The sequence below is a fragment of the Muscardinus avellanarius genome (assembly GCF_963383645.1).
Source record: "Muscardinus avellanarius genome assembly, chromosome: 1".
In the NCBI taxonomy this organism is placed as follows: Eukaryota; Metazoa; Chordata; class Mammalia; order Rodentia; family Gliridae; genus Muscardinus; species Muscardinus avellanarius.
This window is the reverse complement of record NC_137786.1, coordinates 79,838,014-79,854,443: the sequence shown is the minus strand read 5'-3', so window position 1 is coordinate 79,854,443 and position 16,430 is coordinate 79,838,014. Positions and strand designations below refer to the sequence as shown.

Here is a 16,430-nt window from a genome sequence, read left to right as displayed (position 1 = left end):
TGTTTCCAAATAAAATATACAAAAAGGTCTGGGAGTATAGCCCGGAGGTAGAAAGCCTCTGGGTTCCACCCCCAGTACCACCAAAAAAAAAAAAAAAAAAAAAAATCTGATTTCTAGAGTTATGATTATATGTACATGATAGAAAAAAAATTAACAAAACTTCTAAATTCTGTATATATTATATGCAGTACAGTCTTGTGCCAGTGTGGTCAATGTGATATAAGCAATGATAAAAATGCACTAATGAGGAATTGGTGACTTCATGTCCATAATCCTTTTCATAAGAAGTTACCATTGCTATAATAAAATTAGTTTGATGAAAGTTCACTTAATAATTAAATCCAAATAGATTTAAAAAGACATTGAAAGCATGCGCCATATTGTTTGTTCAATTTTTATGCTTTTAGACTATGGTGTATATTTCTGTATGTCATGGAAGTTAAGTATGTTTCCACGGCCTTTCAACTGCCCAACACCTCATTGCTCACTCTCACGATTTAAAGGTGGTGACACTTGCCACCTGAGAATACTTTAGCTGACCTACATCTACAAAAGATTATACTATTTGAAGATCAATAAGTAAATAAATAATATATTTCTTAAATCTATTTTGGTTTTTAGGGATTATTTTTCAAGAACTTTTTACTCTGCTAAATTTATTTATTTTGAAATACATGATGTGTCTTAAGTTTGCTCTTTAACACATTAATGTGATATACTTTTAATATTTGGGATGTTGTTTTTCAAATAATTCCTTTCAGCCCCTTCAGCTACACATGCATAACTACACAAATACAGACATAGATAGCTTATTTTTTTTTCTTTGTAAGCTATTAAATTACTTAAGGCATAAACTATCTTGGCTTAAAATGTCTGAAAGCCTAAAACGTTAATCGAATTTCAGATTTCTGTGAAATATAAGTTCCCTTTTCTTTTTGGTCTTTAAGAGAGTTCATAAAACCTTTTATATCCCGAATTTGGAATTTAAGTATATGTTGGACCATTTTTTAAATGAACTTAAGATGCCAGGTTGACAGATGACCAATGTGCCAGTCCTGTTTTGCCTGTCCTGCTTGTCACACACTGGTGGATATTTCTCCACTTTTGTTCCACTTTAATATAAAGCACACAGATGTTTCAGAACAAGACTTGACTTCTGACCTTGAGGCTATTAGGGTCAGGGTCCTCAGGGCCTGTGAAATTATCACAAGCTGAGCTAAAGTTTTTCTCCATCACAGGAAGTAACCAGTAAGTAAGAAGTTAAAAAGGAGCTTTGTCAGAGAGACAAGATGGTCTCAGTAAGGGTCAACTTCTGTAGTCTGCTGTCTCTGCAGGAGGCACATGCCTGGGAGGAGGAGTATAATATAACCACTGGCACATCACATATCTGTCAGGCAACACCAGGGCTGAGAAGTCTATTTAATGCAGTATACCTTGTTTAGGTTTTAAAATATTAATGTCAGTTGTCTCCATTTTATATATTTGTTACTTTTTGTGAAATATAACAGGTTGGGGTATTAAATGGGGGTATACAGATGGTATCAACTGAAGAGTAATTTCTGACCTAATAAAATGGATTCCTGTAAGCAAACATTAGACACTGATCAATTTTGCATTAATTTAGGACAAAGTCAATTAACATGTTTAAGTTCATTATGTTTCTATTTCAAAAGGCTTTTTACAAAAGGCATTGTTAAAGAAAAGTAAACACTGAATTTTTAAAAGCCTTTTGCTTTTGCCTAAAACTAAATAATATATTTTATATTCTCATTTATAATATTCTTAGGGAAAAAGTATTTTAAATACTAACATTTATTCTCTTAGGAGTTTTCAACATGCATGTAATATATGAAATCACTTTCATGGATTCAAAATTTTAATATTAGCTTTACAAGAAAATGAATTGTGAATATTAGTATATAAATCTTGAATTATGAATTTGTTTTTTCAGTACATTATACACATCACACATTAAATCCTTTGAGTTTCAGTAAATTTCAGATTTTTTAAATTGCTATAAAATTTTACTTCTGACAAAAGACTTTCTCATCCTTTGAGGGAAGAGTCTTATGTTTGGGTGCATGGAAATAATTTTTTTTATCATTGTCATACAAGTCTTCATTTTCTTCTTTTATTTTTCTTATTTATTTCTTTACTTTTGATGGGTAACGGCACTCAGAATCAAACCCAGGCCCTCACACCTGGTAGGCATACTCTCTCACTGAGCTACTTCCCTAACCCTTTGAGACGGATTCTCACTAAGTTGCCCAGGCTGGCCTCAAAATTGTGATCTTCCTGCCTCAGCCTCTGGAGTAGCTGGGTTTATAGGTGTGTGCCACCGCCACACCAGGATCACATTCTTCTTTAGGTCATGAACGTTGAGAAAGTTTATTTTAAATGCAAACTGTGTGGCAAGTACAGTTTCACCAATAAATGCAGTTACTTATAGTGCTTATCATTTGAACAGGAGGGACTAGTTAGGACCAAGATATCTTCCTGCTCACTAAATGAAAACTGTGTATAATTGTTTAAAATTAAATGTGCTACTAAGATATCTGAAGATAAATTACTTTTAAATTAAGAGCACAAAATTATTGTACAGTTATTGAAAATTGAGAATATAATTTATGATCATAGCCTATCTTAAAATGTTAAATTTCTCCTGAAGAATACATTATAGTCGGAGATTTATTTTCAAAACCAATGTTAATTTTATGGCAGTAAATCTTGAAATTTGACCAGGTCTAACTTCATAAAACAGTGTTCAGTTTACTGTAGTAATGAGAAAAATACTAAAAACATACTTTTCTCTACTTTTACTCTCATCATATAGTAACAATTCACATTTCCAATTTGCTAAATTTTCCGTGATTCTAATAAAAATAAATGTTGATAAGATAGCTCTTGACATCTATTCTAGCATTTGGTCATTAAAGACAAAAGGAAATAAGAATTTATCTTCTTAATTGACAATAATTTTTTTTTTTTTTTTTTTTTTTTTTGGTGGTACTGGGGTTCCTGGAAGCCCTTCTACCTCCGGTTACACTCCCAGACCTATTTTATACTTTTTTATTTTTGGAAACAGGGTCTCTTAAGCCAGTGCGGCTGGCTTTGAACCTGTGTGATCCTCGTGTTTCTGCCTCCCAAGCGCAGGGATTACAAGCGTGCGCCACCACGCCCGGCACGACAATAAATTTTTAAAGTAATATATCTGTGAATATTATCTTTTCTGGATATAAAATATTGAATTTTTAAATATTGCCAATATGTTAAGTTACAGCTATTAAGCCATCATTTATGAAGCCTTAAATTTCTGAGAAATTTTGTTGCATACTTGATAGAATCACAGTTAGAATGCATTCACCAAATTCATTTGGAAAGGCATCTACAAATAAGGGAGCATATTTTTGCCTTATATTAGTTATTTAAAATCCAGGCTCCTTTTTAAAAAATGAACCATTATTTTAAAACAATGCAGTTTTTAACCTTTTCCATCATCTCCATCTCCAGCCACTGTGATGTAGTGATTCCATTACTTCTATTGTTAGCCATCTCAAGGTGCTTTGCTCCTGTCTTTCCAGGTGATGATCAGTTTGGCAAAATCAAGCAACCTTAAAATGTCATATGAAACTGAGCTGGCTCCCCTCGTTCAGTGCCCAGCTACCAGTCTCAGATCCCCTTACCATTCCTGTTTGCAGTGCTCAATAAATCAGTTTGCATTTGTATTTCATTCCTTATATGAGTATTCATATTATTATAAAACATCTTAAATATTTTAATAAGTACATTTCATTAGTTTATTGAATACTTTCAGCTGACAAAAAAATGAGTGTCTTTCTTATTAATTTAATTTCCCTTTCCATCTTATTAGTGGTATGTTCACAACCAGTATTAAAAACATCACTTAGAAATGTGTGAAAACAGCTCCTTTTGAAAGCGTGTCTCTATCCACTTTTGATTTTGGTTTCTCCATGCTTGTCAGCACTTGATTGGCACCTCACTTGCATGTGAATTAAGGAATGAAGGGAACTCTATTTTCCTACCATTGTTCCATGCTGGGCTCCCTGGCCTCCAGGCAGCCTAAGCTGCCCTTGAGCAGCTGATAGAGGACTAGTTTCGGACATAACGATGTGAGGACACTCAACCTCAGTCTACTTTTAGCAGATCTTTTTAAATTGCCTGGAGCATGACTTAGATTTACACTGGAAAAAAAAAAAAAAAAGAAAAGTGGAATGGTGCTTAAATCTTTAGTTTTTACCTTCAGTGACATCAGCTAACTATGATCTTAAAGAATTTTTTCCATGAAGAACAAAGTAAATTAGACACTGGCAGGATATCTGCTTAATGTGATCAAGGGAATAGCTAAAAGTTAGGCCACTTAGAATCAAGGATTAAAGAGAGGTAAACTAAAAGGCATAAAATGAGACATAATTGTATTATAATAATTCAGGCTGAAAACACTCTTACAAATCTATACTTAAAATCTAAGGTAATTCAGTAAAAATAAGTTTTATTATAAAAACTACAAGATATATCCTAATTAGTGTTGTTTTACAATTACCCTTTATTTCTGTCTTGACTTGGCCAAAAGATTTAGAAACAACCTGAGGTTCATCTAATATTGCCTCCAAAATTCTTTTTATTAATAATCTTATTAATTTTCCTATTCATTTAAATACTGATTGATTTGATAATTCTGCCTAACCAATTATTTCACAGTAGACAGCGTTTTGTTAGACCCCTTTTTGTTCTAAGTCTCTTATATTCTCCTCTGTGCTAGGTAAAAGTACAATATTATATTTAATAATAATATTCAGTTGTTCCAGAACCAGCTGTTTAAAAGATTGTTCTTTCCCCTTTGATTTGTCTTAGCACTCTTGTAAAAACCAATTGACTACAAATACAAGGGCTTGCTTCTGAACTTTGAATTCTGTTCCACTGACATGTATTGTTGTCCTCATATCAATACCCCACCAACTTGCTTACCTTGCTCCTGTAGTGAGGTTTTTTCTTTTCTTCCTTTCTTTCTTCCTTTCTTCCTTTCCTTCTTCCTTTCTTCCTTATTTTCTTTTTCTCTCTTTCTTTCTTTCTTTCTTTCTTTCTTTCTTTCTTTCTTTCTTTCTTTCTTTCTTTCTTTCTTTCTTTCTTTCTTTCTTTTGTGGTATCAGGGATGGGGATGGAACCAGAGGCATTACACCTCCAAGCAACACCCCCAGCCCATTTTTTTTGGGGGGGGGCATTGTCTTTTTATTTTTGAAACAGGGTCTCACTGAGTTGTGAAGGGCCTCATTAAGCAGCTGAGGCTGTCCTTGAACCGTGATCTTTCAGTCTCCACCTCCTGGAATGCTGGGATTACAAATGTGTGCCACCACACCCAGCTTTGAGTTTTGTTCTTTTTCAAGTTTATTTGGTTGTCAAGGATTAAATATAAATATAAAATGTATATTTCCATATAAATTTTAGAATTAATTTGTTAATTTCTGGAAAAGAAAAGAAAGAAGCAGAAAATTTTAGGGTAGGATTGATTACATAGATCAATCTGGAAATTATTGCTAGCTTGCTAATATTGTCTTCAAGTTCATAAACATGGGTTTTCTTTTCCATTTATTTGTCTTTAAAAAATGCTTTGTTGTTACAAGTGTTATGCTTTGTCTTAAATTTATTCTTTAGTATTTTTCTTTTTGTAGTAATTTTATGTGCAAATATTTTTTATTTCATTTTCAGATTGTTTAGTTCTCGTGTGTAGAAAAATATTTTATTTCTATATATTGGTCCTGCATCCTATAACCTGAACTTATTTATTAGTTCTAATAGTTTTATTTGCATATTTCTTAAGATTTTTTTTAATTCAACACTAAATCATTTCAGAATACAGATATTTTTACTTCTTTTCAATCTGGATGCAGTTTGTTTGTTTCTGCCTAATTCCATGACTAGAACTTCTAGTGTATGGTTGAGTAGTTTTTTCATATTTAATAGATCATCTCCCCTAAGAACTTAGTGTGCTTTTAGTGCTTATCCTTCAACCAGACCAAGATCAGGTTGTTTACAAGGTTGCTAAAAGAAAGAAAAAATTTACTAGTCTTTAGGGCTTTTTTTGCAGAATAAGTGGTCCATGCTATTCCTTTGGAATTACTTTTGAAAGAGGCTTTTTCTCTATCCACATAGATGCATTCCATCCAGTCCTAAATGCCCTCCCTGTATCTGTATGCCCAAGAGCTTGACCACTCTCTCTCATTATTCAACAGACTACCAGAAAACTAAGGAGCCTGGTGATAACTGAACAGATAGAATGTAGTATTTGGTTTTAAGTATACCTCCTCTTCCCCACCATACCTCACTCACTCCCTTTTTTTTTTTTTTTTTTTTTTTTTTTTTGTGGTACTGGGGTTCCTGGAAGCCCTCCTTCCTCCGGGCTACACTCCCAGACCTATTTTATATTTTTGAAACAGGGTCTCTTACGCCAGCACGGCTGGCTTCGAACCTGCGCGATCCTCCTGTCTCCGCCTCCCAAGCGCGGGGATTACAAGCGTGCGCCACCACGCCCGGCCTCACTCCCTTTTAAAAAAAGAAAGATAAAAATAACAGGATCCAGCACCGGGGGAAGGATTAGCAAAGTAAGACTTAAGGCTTTACCTTGTTACCTAGTTTATAAATGAAACCTTTCTGAGGAAAGAAAAAGGCTATAGTAACAGTTCCTAGGAGCTCTGTGAAAAATCAAGGCAAGAGTTCAGCTATATGGCTCAAATCCGAGGGAAATACAGTAGAATCATGAATCGAAGGTCATTTTGATATTCTGGGCTTATCCTTAATACAATTATTCTGTATCATGTTTCTGTGGAAATAAAATAGATGTGAAAGAAGAGATATCATTTTTATAGCCTATGATGTTTGCATTTTAAGTTTAAAACTTTCTTTGGCTTCAGAGTAACAAAGTCATACTCTTATATGCCTCTGTAGTCTTAATTTTCATAATGGCAGACTTTTAATCCTTTATTATAGGTTTTCAATATCTTTTTTTTTATAATGGGGATTCTTGAACCCAGAGCCTCAGGCACCCTAAACCTATCTACTCCCTGAGCTATATCCCAGCTCCTCAACACTGCTTCAGTGAATGAATTCAGATCACAATAAAGCCACCTTAACCATAGAAGTTTGGCTTTGTAGGAATTGTTTCTTGAAGTTAGAAATAAATATTATGACCTCAAGACAAATGGTTTAGAAAATTGCTATAAAGGACATTTATTTATTTATTTATTTATTCAATTGAACATACCCATTCTGTACAAGTACTGTGGAAACATTAAGATACATGTTCTTTGGCCTTAAGAAAGAATCTAAACAGAAGAAAATATTTAAACAAAAAGATTAAGATAATTATGGATAATTAGGATAATTATGAAATAGGATAACAGCCAAGAGGTCATTTATGTTAACCTTACCAATAGAAAAATCAATACAAATTTGTCTTGAAGTTAAGTAATAGTAATAATTGTTTCTGTTGATGAACTGGTATGCTATTACATTTTTTTTCAGAAAAAATAACACATTTTTGTACTTGTCTTCTGGAAATCTAGGGCTACAGTTAGTTTTTGATTGTTGTAATTATTCTCAGTTTAGGTCTCTTCCTACTTCATAATTATCTTTTGCTTGAAGTCTCTGCAGAATTCTTTAGAGAATAAATAATAGTTCCATTATTTTTGTTGGGTTTTAACACAATTTTTAGCCTGGCTATAATTGTAGTAAACATATGCCCAAGTAGTTTTTTATTCCAAATTCATATGGACAATAAGTTTTTATGACCAAATCTGAGATTGTGCTATATAGGATAAAATGAAGAGAATAGAGTCTGAATTATTCAAAGTCACAAGATAGAACAAGATTGAACAAAACTGGACAAGAAAACAAGTTGATAATTTAAGATACAAAAAAGGGATATTTGAAGTTCATATATTTGAGTACGTATGAGATACTGTCTATGGACAGAAATCTAGAATAACTAAAAGTAGGATTCAACTAAGATGATACTGAAATCTCTTATTAAGAGAAATAGCCAATCCTAATTCTAACCCCAAACTTTAGTCATGTTTTCTGTGATTAAACTGAATAAGTTTTATATCCTCTAGAAATTAGTTTGTCTACTTAAACATTTATTAGCTGTCTTAGTTTGGGCTGCTATAACAAAAATACTGTAGACTGTGTGACTTTACAACAAACACTTATTTTTCACAATTCTAGAGACTGAGAATTCTTTTATCAAGGTGATAGCTGATCGTAGGACTGGTGAGACACCACTTTCCGTCATGTGGACAGCTACTTCTTGTAGCATACTCACATGGCAAGAATGGGGTATTATCTAGTCTCTTTCTCTTCTTATGAAGATATTAACCCCATTGTGTTGGCTTGCATCTCATGGCTTCATTTAACCCTAAGAGTGAAGAATGGTCCCAGTTTCTAATGCCGTCACATTAGAAGTAGATTTTCAACATATGAATTTTGAGGAACCACAAGCATACAGCCCATAGTATGCCACACCACATGCAATATATATTGATTTAATCTCATTAGCCTCTAAAGTTGTAATTTGTCCTAACATTACTACTAAATCTAAAGTTCAGAGTCTCCTCAAAATGTTATTTGAGCCGGGCGTGGTGGCGCACGCTTGTAATCCCCGCGCTTGGGAGGCAGAGACAGGAGGATCGCGCAGGTTCGAAGCCAGCCGCGCGCGCTGGCTTAGGAGACCCTGTTTCCAAATAAAAATGTAAAAATAGGTCTGGGAGTGTAGTCCGGAGATAGAAGGGCTTCCAGGAACCCCAGTACCACAAAATAAATAAATAAATAAATAAATAAAATGTTATTTGAACCAAATATGAGTGAGATTCAAGGTATGATTCATTCTGAGGCAAAATTTCCTTCTAGCTGTAAACCTGTAAAAGCAAACAAGTTAATGTGCATCCACAATACAGTGGTGGATAGACACAGGATAAATATTCTCATTCCAGAAGGGAGAAATAGGAGAGAAAGAAGAGGTTATGGGTCCCAAGAAGTCCAAAACCTAGCAAGGCAAATCTCCTGAGCTCTTAAGCCTTTTGCATTATCCTCTATGGTTGGATGCATGAGCAGCAGGCCCACTGGGATGAGGCAACATCACCTGCAAGATTTTGGGCCTCTTCATTGCCTCAGCTTAATGCTCTTTCTTTGCTGGGCAGGAGTCCTGACTCCAGGGTTCTGCCACACAAGGCTCGACCTCCATGGCTTCTGTTGGGTACCACCTGCCACAGCAAAACCTAGATGGTACCCCTGAGGGTCTCAGAATTGTCATCAAAGCTATTCTTCGCTTTTAGTGAAGAGTATTGCAACTCCAAAACTAAATAGATTTGTCATTATGTCCTTAGATTTTAAAAAGTCTGACATCTTTCCTTAATTGTGTCCCATGTCCTGCTCCTTCAGCTCAGACTGGCATCTTTTTTAATGGAGTGGCTGATTAGGTCATGGTTCACACCCATACTTACCTCCTTCCAGTTTTTTGCTCAGCCACACCCTTGCTGCTGTCTTCAGGACACCCCTTTTTATGTTTTTTTTTTATGTTGTTGTTGTTGTTGTTGTTTTTGCAGTGCTGGGGATGGAACCCAGGGGCATTCTACCTCTAAGCTACACCCCCAGCCCTATTCTTTATTCTTTTTTTGAAACAATGCCTCACTGAGTTGCAAAGGGCCTCAGTAAGTAGCTGAGGCTGGCTTCAGACATGCGCAATCCTCCTATCTCAGCCTCCCAAATCCTGGGATTACAAATGTGTGTCATCATGCCTAGCTTTATTTATATATTTTTGAGGAGATGGAAACTTTCCTGGTGGCTCTATTTCTTTCTTTCTGAGCCCTCACCAGTATCACCTTTAAAGTTTTCTTCATGACTATATTGGGGGGGGGGGGCGTGTGCACGTGAGCGAGCGAGCAAGAGAGAGAGAGAGAGAAACGGGGGTGGGGGTGGAGGGGCTTGGGATTTAATCCAGAAGAGTTCTACATCTGAGCTATAACTTCTAGCCCTTTTTAATTTTTATTTTGAAACAGCGTCTTACTAAGTTACTATGTACTGGCCTCAAACGCGTGATTCTTCTTTCTCAGCCTCCCAAGTACAATAAGGGCATTTTCTATAACATACATTTCAAAATTCCTCTAGCGTTTACTATTTTTAGGTTCATACTCTGCTTTCATATCCTTAAGTATTTGTTATAGCAGCACCCCACTTACTTATACCAATTTTCTTTTCGTTTGCTCTACTCTAACAAAAATATCATAATCTGGAGGCTTAGATAGCATACATTTGTTTCTCATATGTATCAGAGAAACATATGTTTCTCTGGATAGGAGGCCAGGAAGCCCTAGATGGGGTGCTGGCATGAGCAAGTTCTGGTGAGGATCCTTGTCCTGGTTGCAGACGGCCATCTTTTCACTGTTTCCTCATGAGGCAGAGAGACAGAGGGAGGGCCAGACTGACTGATCCACTCTCTTCCTCTTCTTATAACATGAATCCCAGCATGGGGGCTCTACACTTGTGCCCTCATCTAAACCTAACCACTTTTCAAAAATCTGACTTCCTAATTTCATCCAGTTGTAGGTTAGAGGTTTAATGTAGAAATTTGGGTGAAGGAAGGACACAAACATGAAGTCCACAAAATTAGTGTATCCAGATTTCTCAGTTTCCATAGGTTATTTGAATTTTTGTCATAAAAGGTTTGTTAAAGATCATTAGGGTACAAATGAAAATATGCTGTTCAGTATTTCAATGACAATCTTATAACGGAATCAAGCAACTCAAAATATTCTCATTTTACTATGCCTATTTCATACCCAAATAACCATAAATCTTGGTATCTAATTTGTAACCTCTTATCTCCAAATTTTTTTTTAAGTACTAGAAATGAAACCCAGGAGCATTCTACCTCCAACCTACACCCCAGCCCTATTTTTTATTCTTTTTATTCTTGAAACAGATTCTCACTAAGTTTGCAGAGGGCCTCACTAAGTAGATGAGGCTGGCTGCAAACCTGCAATCCTCCTGCTCCAGCTTCCCAAGTACCGGAATTACAAGTGTGCGCTGCCACACCTGGCTCTCTAAGTTTCTTTACTCCACTGACCAGACATGTGGTTTAGAAGAAAAATTTGTTATTTATCTTTCTAAAGGAGAAGCACTGGACAGAAAGACAAAGTACCTTTAACTTTCCCCAACAGTAGAAAGTTCCAATCTTGAATTCTTTCCAGTCACAAGATATTGAAGGATGCTTGAGAATGATAAATGTTGATTTTCTGAAAGTTTCTAGCAGCCTGACAATAACAAAGAAACCTTGACTTTCTCTCTAGAGTGATACCCCATAAATTAAAAAAAAAAAATGTAGACCATTGGCTTAAATATTGCCTTACTACTCAGTTTACCTCAGAAAAAAATCCTAGTTGCAATAACATTAATAATGTAATGAAAGTTTCTGTCAACGTTATAGCGGCTCAACCTAAAATTTTTAGTTTTGCTTCCAATTATACATTTTTTAGGATATCTATCCAAATAGTAGGAATATTTATATTATGTCTAAGTTTTAAACATGGCGTATATATTAGATATCTTTAGCATATTATAAATTTTAACATATGGTGACATTTGCATTTTCTTCAAGATCTTACAGTAGATTTTCACTGTTTAGGGTCCTCAATCACTTTCATAGAGCCTGTCACTGTTGCCAGTATACAGTCTATATAATCTGTCAGCCAGCCACAAGGTCTCAAGACATGGATGGGTCAACAGTGGTTTTAAACAATTCAGAGTAGTGTCTTTGAAGCTGAAACTTTTTTTTTCTTCATGTACTGGGAATTGAATTCAGAGGTATTCAACCTCCAAGCTATAACCTTTTCCTTTTTATTTTTTATTTTGAAACAGGATCTTACTAAGTTGCTGAGGCTGTCCTCAAAACTGCAATCCTCTTATCTCAGCCTTCCAAGTACTGGGGTGTGCACCACCACACCTGGCTTGAGCCTTTTAAATAAAACTAGTATTTATGAGTGTCTTGTAGATCAAAAGATAGCCGCTCCATATTCATGGTCATTGTCAACATCTCCAAAGCTTAAATCATATCTATTGTGTGTTAGGAACTCACCCAAGCATTTTATATACATTATCCTATTTAATCCTCATAACAGCTTTATGAGATTAGTGTGTTATCCCCATTTTATAGATGAGAATTATTTTAAAAAGTAATACTTTTTCTACATTTATTTATTTATTTATTTATTTAATGATGCTGAGAATGGAACTCGAGGGACCGTCTACCTCCGGGCTACACTTCCAGACCTATTTTATATTTTGTTTTGAAACAGGTCTCAGTAAATTATTGAGAACCTCACTATGTAACTGAGGCTGCATAATCCTCATGTCTCAGCCTCCCAAGCACTGGGATTACAAGCATGTGCCACCATCCCTGGCTTTTTCTCCCTTTAAAATATGTCATTTTGGCCAGGTGAGGTGGCGCACACTTGTAATTCCAGCATTTGAGAGGCTGAAACAGGAGGATCACAGTTCGCGGAGTGTCTCAGCTACTTAGGCCCTTTGCAACTCAGTGAGACCCAGTTTCAAAATAAAGAATAAAAGCCGGGCGTGGTGGCGCACGCTTGTAATCCCCGCGCTTGGGAGGCAGAGACAGGAGGATCGCGCAGGTTCGAAGCTAGCCGCGCGTGCTGGCTTAGGAGACCCTGTTTCCAAATAAAAAAATGTAAAAATAGGTCTGGGAGTGTAGCCCGGAGATAGAAGGGCTTCCAGGAACCCCAGTACCACCAAAAAAAAAAAAAAAAAAACAAAAAAAAACAAAATAAAGAATAAAAAAATAGGGCCGGGGAAATAGCTTGGAGGTAGAATGCCCCTGAGTTCCATCCCCATTACTGGAAAAAAAAAAAAAAAAAAGCCAGGCATGGTGGTATACACTTGTAATCCCAGCATTGGGGAGGCTGAGATCACGGTTCTCAGATAGCCTCAGCTACTCAGTGAGGCCCTCCACAACTTAGTGAGACCTTGTTTCAAAATAAAGAATAAAAAATAAAGCAGGGGGTATAGCTCAGAGGTAGAAATCCGGGATTCCTCCCCAGACCCTCAAAAAAAAATGTCGTTTTATTATAGTTGCGTTTTTTATTTCCGCTCAGACCAAGTACCGATAATTAACAGTATAATGTATTAACATTAGTGGCTTTTTTACTTTTAAATGATACATGTTTGCACATATTTATGTTAATACATGATAATCCAATACATGTATACTATGAATAATGACTAAATCGGAGTAACTAGTATTTGTATTATCTCACTTATCATTTCTTTGTGTCAGCAACTTTTATACTTTTCTAATTATTTTGAAATATATAAGAAGCTGTTATAGACTATATATAGATAACCTTTTGTGCTATAGAACACTAGAACTAATTCTTTCAATCTATCTGTATTGTGGTTGCTGTTATCTAACTTTACTCTCTCTCCCCATCACTTTCTTTCTAGCCTCTAATGATCTCTATTCTACTCCTTACTGCTAGAAGGTCAACCTTTTAAATATCTAAATAGGAGTGAGGACATATGCCTGGCTTATTTCACTTAATATAATGTCTTCTCATTCCATCTATATTGGCACAAATGACAGGATTTCATTCTTTTTATGGCTAATATTCCATTGTATTATATACCACAATTTCTTAATTTGTTATTGGACACTTACATCATTATTTTTTTCCCTGTGGGTCTGAGGATGGAACCTGGGGGTATTCGACCTTCGAGCTAAACCTTCTGTCCTATTTTTTATTCTTTAATTTGAAATGATCTCACTAAGCTGCAGAAGGCCTCATTAAGTAGCTGAGGCTGTTCGCAAACCACGATCCTTCAGTCTCAGCCTCCTGAATGCTGAGATTTCAAGCATGCGCCACCTTGACCGGCCAACTTACATTATTTCTGTATCTTGGCTTTTGTGGCTAGTGCTATAATAAACATGAAAATACAGATTTTATTTCCATTGTATTTATACTCAGTATTAAGATCACTACATCATATGGAAATCTCATTTTGAGTTTGTTGCAGAACAACCACACTGTTTTCCACAATGTTTGTTCTAATTTACATTCCCACTAACAGTGTGCAAGGGTTCCCTTTTCTCCATATCTTCCTATCACTTGTTATGTTTAGTCTTTTTGATAATAGCCCTTCTCACGAGAGTGTAACAATATCTGATTGTGGCTTTGATTTACACTTATCTGATGGTTAGTAATGTTTTCATGTACCAATTGGCCATATATGTGTCCATTTAAATCTCTTGGCCACTTTAAAATCAGATTATTTGTTTTGTGGTTGTTGTTTTGTTGTGGGACTGTTTGAATTCCTCCGATAGTCTGGATATTAACCCTCTTTCAGATGAATTGTTGGCAAATATTATCTGCCATTGTGTAGGCTGTCTCTTCATTCCATTGATTGTTTCCTTTGCTGTACAGAAGTTTTTAGTTTGATATAATCTTATTTGTCTGTTTTTGCTTTTATTTTCTATGCTTTCAGAGTCATATCCTAAAAGTTCTTAATATCTAGAAGCACTTCTCCAGTGTTTTCTTCTAGTACTTTCATTTTTTTAGGTCTTACATTTAATTTTTAATCCAGCTGGGCATGGTGATGCAAGCTTACAATCCCAGAATTTGGGAGACTGAGACAGGAGGATTGGGGTTCCCAGACAGCTCAGCTACCTAGTGAGGTCCTTTGCAACTCAGTGAGACCCTGTTTCAAAGAATAAAAAATATAGCTAGGAGTGTAGCTTGGAGGTAGAGTGCCCCTGGGTTCCATGCCTAGTACCTCAAAAAAATTTTTAATCAATTTTGAGTAAATTTTTATAACTGATAAAAGATAAGGCTTTAGCTTCATTCTTCTGCATTTTTCTATATTTTAGTACTATTTTATTGAAAAGACTGTTCTTTGTCCGCTGTGTGTTCATAGTACACACGGTGTACAAAGCAAACTAAAAATCAGTGTTCATGAATATGTTGGTTAACGTGTGGATTCTCTAATCTGTTCCATTGTTCTGGATGTCTATTTTTATGTCAGTATCATGCTGCTTTGATTACTACAGCTTTGTAGTATATTTTTAATTTGGGTAGTATAAGTCTCCTGCTTTTTTTTGGGGGGAGCACTAAAATGGCTTTGGCTATTCAAGGTTTTGTGGTTTCATACAAATTTTAGGATTTTTCCCCTAATTTAGTGAAGATAATTGGTGTTTTGATAGTGGCTGCATTGAATGCATAGACTGCTTTGAGTAAGTGGATATTTTAGTAATAGATTCTTCTAATCCGTAAACACAGGATATCCTTCCATTTTTATGTCCTCTTCAATTCTTTCATCAGTGTTTTATAGTTTTCATTACAGACATCTTTTACTCGGTTAAATTAATTCCTAGATATTTTGTTTTATTATTTGTAGCTATTGTGAATTAGACTGATTTCTTTATTTTTTTCTCAGCCAGTTCATTTTTGGTATAAAAAGGCAATATAAATATATTGCCTTTTTGTATATTGAGTTTGTATCCTGTAAATTTAATAAATTTGTTTATCAGGTCTAACAGTTTTCTGGTAGAGTCAGGATTTCTTGATATATAAAAGTATATATTTGCAAATAGATAGTTTTACTTCCTTTTTTATCATTTGTATAGTTTTTGTTTTTTTTTTCTTATGTAATTGCTCTGGCTAAGATTTCTAGTACTATTTTGGGTAAGAGTGGTAAAAGTGAACATCTTTTTTTTTTATTCCAGACCTTACAGAAAAATGTTTTCAGCTTTTGCTCATTCAGTATAATATTGGTTATGTATTGGTCACATATAGTCTTTATTGTGATGAGGTATGATTCTTCTATATCTAGTTTGTTGATAGATGAAGGGATATTGATTTTATCAGATATAAAGATATCTATATCTTTGAGATAATCATATAGTTTTAAGCTTCATTTTGTTGGTGTAATGTATTATTCATAGTTATTATGTGTTTTCGAACCATTCTTTCAACCCCAGAATAAATTCCACAGGGTTATGGTATATAATCTTTTTGATGTGCTGGTGGATTTCATTTGCTAGTATTTTATTGAGAATTTGGTATATGCTCATCAAAGATATTGTTCTCTGCTTTGCTTTTCTCTTGTGTTTTGGCTGGCTTTCTTATCAAGGTAATACTGGCTTCTTAAGATGGACCTGGTGTAATAATCCTCCCTTTTCAGATTTTTGAAATGACTTGATAATTGGTATTAGTCCTTTCAACATTTTATAATTCAGCATTGAAGCCATCAGGTCCTGGAGTTTTCTGTGTTGGAATTCTCTTTATTACTTCTCTAATTTTATTACTCATAATAGGTCTACTTTGATTGTTCGTTTCTTCTATATTCAATCT

The 16,430-nt window shown here is 35.1% G+C and overlaps 1 protein-coding gene across 2 annotated transcripts in view; it reads left to right on the top strand.

The window, feature by feature from the left end:
• The window catches only part of ARB2A (ARB2 cotranscriptional regulator A), a gene marked incomplete at both ends in the record, with an annotated part of 396,136 nt that overhangs the window by 204,339 nt on the left and 175,367 nt on the right, over window positions 1-16,430 (top strand). The window lies entirely within an intron of this gene.